This window comes from Engraulis encrasicolus, chromosome 4 (genome assembly GCF_034702125.1).
Source record: "Engraulis encrasicolus isolate BLACKSEA-1 chromosome 4, IST_EnEncr_1.0, whole genome shotgun sequence".
In the NCBI taxonomy this organism is placed as follows: Eukaryota; Metazoa; Chordata; class Actinopteri; order Clupeiformes; family Engraulidae; genus Engraulis; species Engraulis encrasicolus.
Window position 1 is genome coordinate 41,252,508 of NC_085860.1, and position 10,000 is coordinate 41,262,507.

Here is a 10,000-nt window from a genome sequence, read left to right on the forward strand (position 1 = left end):
CCAGGAGGCGGGACGAGGAGACAAGCACAAGTGGAGGAGGCAAGGTCACATATTGGGATGCACCCACTATGTACAGCTCTAGAGAGGCTCCTTGTCAGAGACAGCATCGAGAACGTACTACAGGTTGCAGCAAAGGAGAATTAAAAATTCAAGGCAGCAGTGAGCAGAGGCAGGGCATTTTGGGTTGCAATCATGGAAGTAAACAGCCAACTTAATTGGTGGACACCAGTCAGGAAGGACCTGCTGTAATAGACAGCACAATTACCATAGGGGACGGAATAAGAGGTTGCACACATAAAAAAAAACAAGTTCACCATTTCTCAATCGCCTAGTAAGCACACTTGGAAGTGTCTGAGCCTAATTAGTCACGCCCAGTGATTGGATAGTCTTTGGCGAACTCTGCGGAGTATCCAATCACTGGGCGTGACTAATTAGGCTCACACACTTCCAAGTGTGCTTACTAGACGATTGAGAAATGGTCGTTGTGTTAGACATGAGGGAATACACAGCACTGGGCCAGGGGGACGGAATTAGCGGTTGCACCCATGAGGATGTGCAGTTGCTTGAAGTTATACAGACAGACACAGTAATACACCGAGCCTTTGTTGTTTATGAGGGAGCAGATTTTTTAAATTCAGGTCAATGTTGGCAGGGTATCGTCCTTGAACTAGAACTTGTGTCGCCTTTTTCTCCCTCTTTTCTTCCTCAAGAACCCTTTAAAAGCTCATTACATGCTCTCCTGCCCAGTGCACTGGGATATTTACCTACTGAAAAGATGTTTTCCCCCTTCACCTTCCTCCTTCTTCAGAAAGACTGAGTTTTCAGGGGTGCAGGGAAACCTCCACAGACCCAACAGCAATTATGGTACATCAAAGCAGGCTCAGTTGCAACCCTTTCTGGAAGTCTTACATAATCATCCCGCCCGTTTACATAATGTTTTTCCCTCTTCACTCGAGTAGGGGCATGGAGGGCAGAAGGAGACATCCTGAAGCTACAGCCACATCCTGAGAGGCAACAGCACATCTCTCCTCTCCTCTCCTCTCCTCTCCTCTCCCCCACCACCCTCTCCTCTCCTCCACATCCCTGCCCTCCTCTCCTCCGCTCCTCTCCTCTCCTCTCCTCCGCTCCTCTCCTCTCCTCTCCTCCGCTACTCTCCTCTCCTCTCCTCTCCCCTACCCCCCTCTCCTCTCCTCCACTCCACTCCCCTGCCCTCCTCTCCACTCCTCCTCCTCTCCTCTCCTCCTCCTCTCCCCTGCCCTCCCCTCTGCCCCTCTCCCCTCCATTCAACATACTGAGAGGCTACACATCTCTCAACTCCTCTGTATCATCCATCTTACTGCCATGACAGGCAGATAGGGATCTTTTTGTGCACATACAAGGCCAGCTAGTCAAGTGCTCACACACACGCACATACACACGCACACACACAAACTAGGGATGTGTTCGCATAAACATGGCCCTGCGGTAAGCTGGGGAATGGATTGAAACAAACACACATGCAACGCACACGGTTGTAACGGCGATTGTCGGCAGGGAGCAGAGGGGTGGCGGGCGGCCGTGTGGCTGAGAGAGAGTGACACGCCATCGGGTAGGACAGTGGCTGTGAGTGCCTCTTTGACAGAAAGCTGGTGCGATGCGGACACACAACCCTCTACTCTCCTGATGGGAGCTGCTCCAAACACGCACACACGCACACACACACGCACGCACACACGCACACGCACTGGATGTATCCCACCCTCTTGCTGAACTGTAGCGTTTCTTAAACACACATACCCCACCCACGAAACCCAGACACAAGACACACACTAAAAACCAGACTCCACCTCTGCAAACAATAAGATCAGAGGCTCATCGGTGGAGACAGGGGAAGCACAACAGGGTTGCGCCATGTGATGGCAGCCATCTTTGCACCACCGCAAGAAAACATTATTGATTCAGATAGGAGGGACGCCAAGAGATTGGGGGATTAACAACTACAGGGGGAGTCATAGCATTTCACAATAAAAGTTAGGCTGTTTTAGTCAAACAAGTAAGTGTGTGTGTGTGTCTGTGTGTGTGTGTGTGTGTGTGTGTGTGTGTGTGTGTGTGTGTGTGTGTGTGATTCTGGGAATGGGAAAGTCCAGAGGCAGAATGGAGAAAAGGAGGAAGAGGAGGCACACAAGGTCAGAGAGGAGAGAGAGAGAGAGAGAGAGAGAGAGAGAGAGAGAGAGAGAGAGAGAGAGAGAGAGAGACGTAGAGAGAGAGAGAGAGAGAGAGAGAGAGAGAGAGAGACGTAGAGAGAGAGAGAGAGAGAGAGAGAGAGAGAAATGTAAAGAGAAACAGAGACAGCAAAAGGGACAGTATCCTGCTAGAAAAACAGAAATGGAGCGCGAGACACAGCAAAAGGGACGGTATCCTGTTTTCGTAGCTGATAAATCCTCACTGCGGTGCCAGGGCAGCCAGAGTGCAGCGTGACTAATCGCTGTGACACCCTGATCACACGCAGAGGGGACTCGCTCTGGGGACATGGCAGTGTGGGGATGGCTAGCTGAGGCGGCATAGTTGGGGACAGGGACAGGTTAGCAGGGGGGGGACAGGGACAACATATCAAAAAAGGACAGGGACTATATATAGCAAGGGGACAGGGGCAATATATCAGAAAAGGACAGGGACACATAGAAGGGGATGGGGACAACATATCGAAAAAGGACAGGGACAACAAAGATGGGGAGAGGACAACATAGATGGGGACAGGGATAGCATAGCAAAGGGACAGGGACAGCACTCATAACAGGGTCAGGCTCTTCATAACAACACATAGTTCTCTCTTCATAAGCAGACCTGACTCTGGGAACTAATCGAAGACATCCACTTACCCACCCACTAGGAACTCACTCACATCACTGGTATCTACTTGCACCCCCACCCACCCACCCCAGGCAGTTTACCCAGTCACCCACCACCATGGGAACACGGTCAAAACAGGCATGCACCCCTGGCACAGGCTCTGCACAGGAAAACACTTAGAAACCCCTCCAGTACCACCACTCACAGCCAAGGACCCCTCCAAAGGAAGCTACTGTACTTTACAAGGACATTATATACTTTCCTATTGCTAATAACCAGCAGTAGTAGAAACAGTATCACGATTAGTGTACTATTGATTCTGCATTGCATTGTTAACAACATTCACGACATTCAGGCTCAGTGTGTTCAAAGAAACCATACGGCCCAACTCTATTTCCGTTTGGATATCAAAGACATTCAAGGAAAACGGCCTGAGAGGCGGTGTTGGAAGTGTTTGAGCAGACACTCTGGCTAATAATGAAACCGCTAGAAAGGCTTAAGGGAAGTAGGTCAGGGCGGATAATGAGGAAAACAGAGCCGGAGTAAAACCCTGCTGGACTGGACTGGACCTCGCTAAGCCAAGACCTGTAAGCCAAGCCGCCTGCACGCTGCCTGGACCCACGACCTTCACACTGACCTTCGCCTCGCTTTCCCGCCATTTCATTGCAATTTTTAAATTAGCGCCGCTACCTGTCGTCGCCTGCCAACTTGGCCACCAGTATTCTATGAGGGAAGATCTGACACATCTCAATGGGGGCACCCACCATACCACAGGAGCAAGAGCGCCGTCACAAGGTGGAGACCTGCTGCTAGGTCAACCGTGATGGTCCTTTGACCTTCATTGCCCTTGACTTCCCTTTCCATCCTTCATTTTATAGCAGTGCCCTTTCCAGCATTGTCTTCCCTAAAAACTCACAAGTGGCAATGGGCAAAAAGTTCCAGATGCTTGTGCTCCCAATAAGTGTCCTCGCCTCTTCCTTCATGTGAGTGGATAAATATGCCAGGGCTGATGCCAAAGGCTGATGGCCAATCACGATTGCTTAATCGCCCTGCTTCGGCGAGAACTGGTGTGAGAGGATCAGATAACAGCAGTCTCCCCAGCCCTGTAACCTGGCAGTACAAACTGCAATAACAACACCTCACACACAGCAGAGCACAGCACAGCACAGCACAGCACACCCACACACGCTGACACGGAAACGTACCCACGTACTACCCTGACCACACAAGACTGTGGGTGGGTGTACGGGGTTGCGGTGACCACACAAGTGTGTGTACGTGTACATCGTGTGTGTGTGTGTGTGTGTGTGTGTGTGTGTGTGTGTGTGTGTGTGTGTGTGTGTGTGTGTGTGTGTGTGAGTGAGTGTGTGTGTGTAAATGTGTGCGTGCGCGTGTCACACACGCGGCATGTGTGTGTGGTTGCTGTTTTGCATTAGCTGTGAGTGACGTCACTGCCCACCCTTAACACAGAGCGCCAGAGGGAAGCTGGCTAGCTCCTCATCCAAAGACCCAGATGCAGAAGTTTAAATGCACAAAAGTTATTTCTGCTCTCCTTTCAGAGAAGGCCCAAAGAAAAACAAGGTCATCAAAACAGGGAGAGACATTTGAAAAAGAGAAGGTAATCCAAGGCCCTCCCCCTTTACAAAAAGTTAAAAGGCCTTTATTGTGAATGCTTGGTCACATTAGACATTTAAATGAAAGAAAGAAATGACTTTGGAAAAACAGGCCCAGTTTTAAGCTGTTTTTTTCTGTTCATGCGCTGAAATGTTATACGATGGGAAACCCTGTGGAGGAGGATGGCCCTCGGCTAGCATGTGGAGGCTGCGGTGAGTGTGGTATTTGCCCTGCTAATCGTGGTGGTCAGTGCGGAGTAGGATTATTGTTTCATTGTGTTTGGAGACAACAGAGATAGGAGGCCTGGAGACAGCAACGCACAGCACAGCACAGAGATGGCCCAGGGAGGGATGAGGAAGTGAGACAGGGCTTGTTTATAAAGAGCTGCAGGGTGGAGCGGAGAGGAGAGGAGAGGAGAAGAGAAGAGGAAACCAACTCATACAGCGTGACTGGCAAAACCCCCAACACCTCACTGCAGTGCCAGCTCACGCGCACGCACGCGCGCACGCACCGCGCGCACGCACCGCGCGCACGCACCGCGCACATGCACGCACGCGCACACGCACGCGCGCACACACACACACACACACACACACACACAATGGGCTCTGGCCTGAATACAGGGCCCTTCTCTACTATAGAAACAAGAGCCTGCTCTGCTCTGCTCTGCCCTGCCCTGCTGCCAGCCTCTGCCAACCCCTGGCTGCCAGCTCAGGGGCCACTCAGGCATACCAAAAAGCCTGGGCAGCAGGGCAGCAGTGGGCAGGAGTGGGGTACCAATGAGTCACAACACTGTCAGGTGGAGGTGGCACAGAGGCATTGAAACCGTTGCACAGCCACCAGTTCCGGGGTGTGTGTGTGTGTGTGTGTGTGTGTGTGTGTGTGTGTGTGTGTGTGTGTGTGTGTGTGTGTGTGTGTGTGTGTGTGTGTGTGTGTGTGTGTGTGTGTGTGTGTCAAAGCAGAGGTGCCCTAGTGACTCGCCTCGAACCAACTGTGTGTGTGTGTGTGTGTGTGTGTGTGTGTGTGTGTGTGTGTGTGTGTGTGTGTGTGTGTGTGTGTGTGTGTGTGTGTGTGTGTGTGTGTGTGTGTGTGTGTGTCCCATCCCCCATCCTCCATCCTGTGGGCAGAACAGGCTTCAGCCAGACCTATCTGGCTGACGACGAACCCTAGCTCAGCCTCACATGAGCAAAGCTCTGCCTTTTAACTGAGAGCTACATGCATGCAGCTCTTCCATTCAACTGAAAACTGCAGCCCTGGCTCCATCCCTGGCTCCAACACAAAGTCACATGCACACACAACACTGGCTCCAGCTGAACACTGCATGCACAGTAGAGCTCTGCCTCCAACTGAAAACTATGTGGACCACAGCCATAGCGCCTGCCCTGGTTCTAGCCAATGGGCTCCAAACCAAATAATTCCCGTGCACACAACACTACTAACTTCAACTGAAAGCTAAATTGAACACAAAACACTACTCTCTTACTGAAAGCTACATCCAACTAAGAGCTGCCTTCCAACTGAACGCTACATGGGCCAATGGGCTCCAGCCCAAAGCCACGTGCACACAGTACTGAACGCTGCAGCCGTCCCCATTCCAAACCCCTCCTCTACCGTCTGCTCTCAGCTCGTCGTTAATATTTCATTCCCAGAGTCTTAATCACTGAACCCCCCGGCCGCTGTATCACATGAGCAAATGTGGGTTAAAAAGCTTCCTGTGGTACAGCACGCAGCAGCGTTGTCATAATTAAATGTTAGCCGACATGAAAGATGAATGTTCACTCAATCAGCAGCGGGGCTAAAAGAGCCATCTCTAAATATTTAATCGCATCCCCAAGATCATAATTTACTCCCCCGCACGATCAATTTCTGCCTTCTAATTGAGTTGTAAATCCTTTTGGAGGAGGCTCAACACCCCAGATAACAACAAACTTTTGGAGAGCTGAAGACACAAGAGGGAGAGGCCACGCAAACCTCTCTGTTCTGTAGGAAGCACAATAATTACTAAAGATTTATTTTCTTTCACTTTTTTTTCCGATGCCACTGAGGAAGCCTGAGCCAGTGAAAATAAAAATAAATACTGAAGTGGAGAGTGCCCCCCCCCCCCCCCCCAACCCCTGTTCAGCACTGGCCCCCGGTGCTGGCCCTGTTGACATGACCCATATTCACTCCACCACCAGCGCTCTCCAGACGACGACAGGAAAACCAACAAACTCTGGTCAAAACATAACAAGCAGTACAGCAACAGTTGCTGAACACAGACGGGGAGAATTAAATGGGGAGATGGAAGGACAGAGATGGAAGGACAGAGAGAGAGAGAGAGAGAGAGAGAGAGAGAGAGAGAGAGAGAGAGAGAGAGAGAGAGAGAGAGAGAGAGAGAGAGAGAGAGAGAGAGCAAATCAACAAGAAAAGGTGTCAGTAGTCCCATATGCCATGTTGACAACTCCCCATTCAACCCAAATTCACTTCAGATAGGCTCACCACATCATCAACACACACACATCTAAAACACATACACACGCGCACATGCTCACACACACACCTGAAACACAGACCTTCTCTAGAGTCCCCATCCTCCTCTGAGTTACCAAGGAAACAGGACAGGGGCAAGTGACACATTATTACCCCCTCCTCTCTTCTCTTCTCTCCCCTGTTTTTTTTCTTTCTGCCTGGTCCTTTCCACTTCGCTTCAGCTCTGCCAAAGGCTCTCAAATTCACTCTCAGGTTCGTTCTCCATCCGGATCTGCATTCAGTCCATCTGCCAGGTCAGACTGTGGTCTGTGAAGAGGTGTGTCCTTGGTGTGCCCCCTCCGCTTGGATAAACAAGAACGCTCAGCCTCTGCTAACTTCACATTAGCCTAGCTGCTAAATTCACTTTGTCCGAAGTTATACTACCATTGGTAATGGACACCCAACCCACCCCCACCCACACCAACAACAGCAATACAGTCCACCACTCTCCCATCCTGCAATGCCACCCCTGCTCCACCTGAGGTTTCACGCCTCTCCTACCTGGCTATGAGGTCGGCCCACCGGAGAGCCAAATCCAGCCAGGATCACACGAGGGTTGAAGAACTTAGTGTTGAAGAGCAAATAGAAGCCAGCGAAATATGGTGTGTGTGTGAGAGAGAGAGAGAGAGAGAGAGAGAGAGAGAGAGAGAGAGAGAGAGAGAGAGAGAGAGAGAGAGCGAGAGAGAGAGAGACAGAGAGAGAGAGAGAGAGAGAGAGAGAGAGAGAGGTGAACACCGCAACTGTGGAAGTTTAGAGGCTTCCACAGGCTTCCATTCAACAGTGTGGACAGAGCAGCGCCGAAGCCTGTGGATCAGTGTGTGTGTGTGTGTGTGTGTGTGTGTGTGTGTGTGTGTGTGTGTGTGTGTGTGTGTGTGTGTGTGTGTGTGTGTGTGTGTGTGTGTGTGTGTGTGTGTGTGTGTGTGTGTGTGTGTGTGTGTATTGTTTGGCCTGCGCTGGCCTCGTTCCAGGTCCATTCTAGAACACAGCACCCCTGACTGGAGGGGGGGTTGGGGGTTAAAGGGGTGGCCCCCCTGCTGCCTCTCTGTCATACAGTACAAACAAACCAAACCAACACTCCCATCCCACATACACACTCACACACACAAAAACCAACACACACAATATAACCACAGAACAAACACATACACACAAGCCTCAGCTGTGTGGTTGATATAGGCTACAGCATGTGGGCTGCTGTGATGCATGGGAACATGACCAGTGTGGTGAGGAGACCCCGCGGGACTTGCAGCAGCAGCACAGTACAGTACAGTCAGAGAGAGTAGAGAGAGAGAGGTTCCATTGGCCCATTGTTTCCGGGTTCTATTATTGGGGGGGAAATCCCCCTTTAGGCAGACCTAGGCAGACCTGAGGACTGTTCTATTCAATGCTAGGAGCATTATGACACGCCCCTTTAGGCAGACCGGAACCTGGTCATGTTAGGTGCCCATAGAAACCTATTGTGTTGGCATATCTCTATAGTTAAAGAATCTCTAGTACAGTCTCTATTCCACAACAGGGAACTATAAGCAGTGACACAGTACAGTCTAGGGGTCGACCGATACAGGTTTTTTAATCGCCCATGCGATATCGATTTTTTTTTCCTCACCCTTGGCCGATACCCGATTTCCGATACCCAATATTTGGGGCCGATATGGGTTTAAAAAAAAGGTTAAAAAATGACAAATATTCCAGGTCTCAAGTTAAAAATAAACATTCCTTTAACTTGATCAAATTGAGGTAGAACTTGTAACATTTAAACACCCACTCTAACAATCAAGTAATGTCTAACAATCAAGTAATAAAAAAATGAAGTGTCTTGGTGCTTTTAAAAAAAACCTGAATGACATAAAATAATAAATATTGCGTATCGGCCAAAACCACACGCGTATCGGCCGATACCGATACACTTAAAATATGCAAATATCGGCCCGATACTGATACCGATATTGATATATATACTGGTCTATCCTTAGTACAGTCTGCCCTTTACTAGCCCGGGGGACAAAAGCAGGCAAAGTAGAGTCTACACCATACTATGATTAGCGATACACTACAGTCTATGAAGCTGTTTGCAGCACATATACGGACATTTTTGAAAACGCATCAGTTTTGGCCTCTCGTTTACAGAGTTTTACAAATCTCCCTTCAATCACTGCTCACATGTTTCAAGACTAATTTAGCGGTAGACGTATGTGTTTACAGAAATGGTAGTTTCTGTAGTGCACTGGTAGTTCTGTACTGCAGTGTGTAGCTGTGGTATATGGTATGGTATATGGTTTGTGCCAAAGAATTCCAGACATGACTGATACGCATGTCAGGGAGACAGGGGTCTGTCTGAGAGAGAGGGAGAGAGAGAGAGAGAGACAGAGTGAGAGAGAGAGAGAGACAGAGTGAGAGAGAGAGAGAGAGGCAGAGAGAGGGGGGGGAGGTCCTCTCTCTCTCTGGTGACTGAGAGTAGATATTGGCTGATGGCAGGGGGGCAGTGGCCTTAGACTGGATATTAAAACCGTCTAGTCTGAGGAGCCCAATACTGGACAAATAGCCAGAGGACACACACGCGCACACAAACACGCACGCGCACTCACATGAAGGAGAAGAGAAGAGGACACACACACAAGCACACACACACACGGATAAAGAGAAGAGAGGTCATCAAGTTCACTCCTCAGACTACTTAATAGGAAACACACAGGATCATTCGACACAAAAGACCCATCCTCACAGATACTAAAATAAAGTATTCAAAGATTATGCCAAGATGACTAAGGGAATACCACAAATCAAATCAAGGGACTGCATGCCAACCAAGTGAAGTCTACAATTGTTTACCAAAAATAGGAAGAAAGGAAAAGAAAAAAAGCAGCTTAGGCAACATTGTGTTGTTGTAACAACAGTGAAAGAGGATTGTTTCAAGAACGCACCTGCAGCCACCACCACCCCCACCACCACCACCACCCCCCTCTTGATTTTAAATATAGATCCTCGGGGGGCTTCCTGTCCACCCAGCAGACCAGGAAGTGGGCCGCATGGGACAGCTGGTCATGTGACC

The 10,000-nt window shown here is 49.7% G+C and overlaps 1 protein-coding gene across 1 annotated transcript in view; it reads right to left on the reverse strand.

The window, feature by feature from the left end:
- Window positions 1-10,000, reverse strand: part of ripor1 (RHO family interacting cell polarization regulator 1) — a 60,367-nt gene that overhangs the window by 47,707 nt on the left and 2,660 nt on the right. The gene's annotated exons all lie outside the window — the stretch shown is intronic.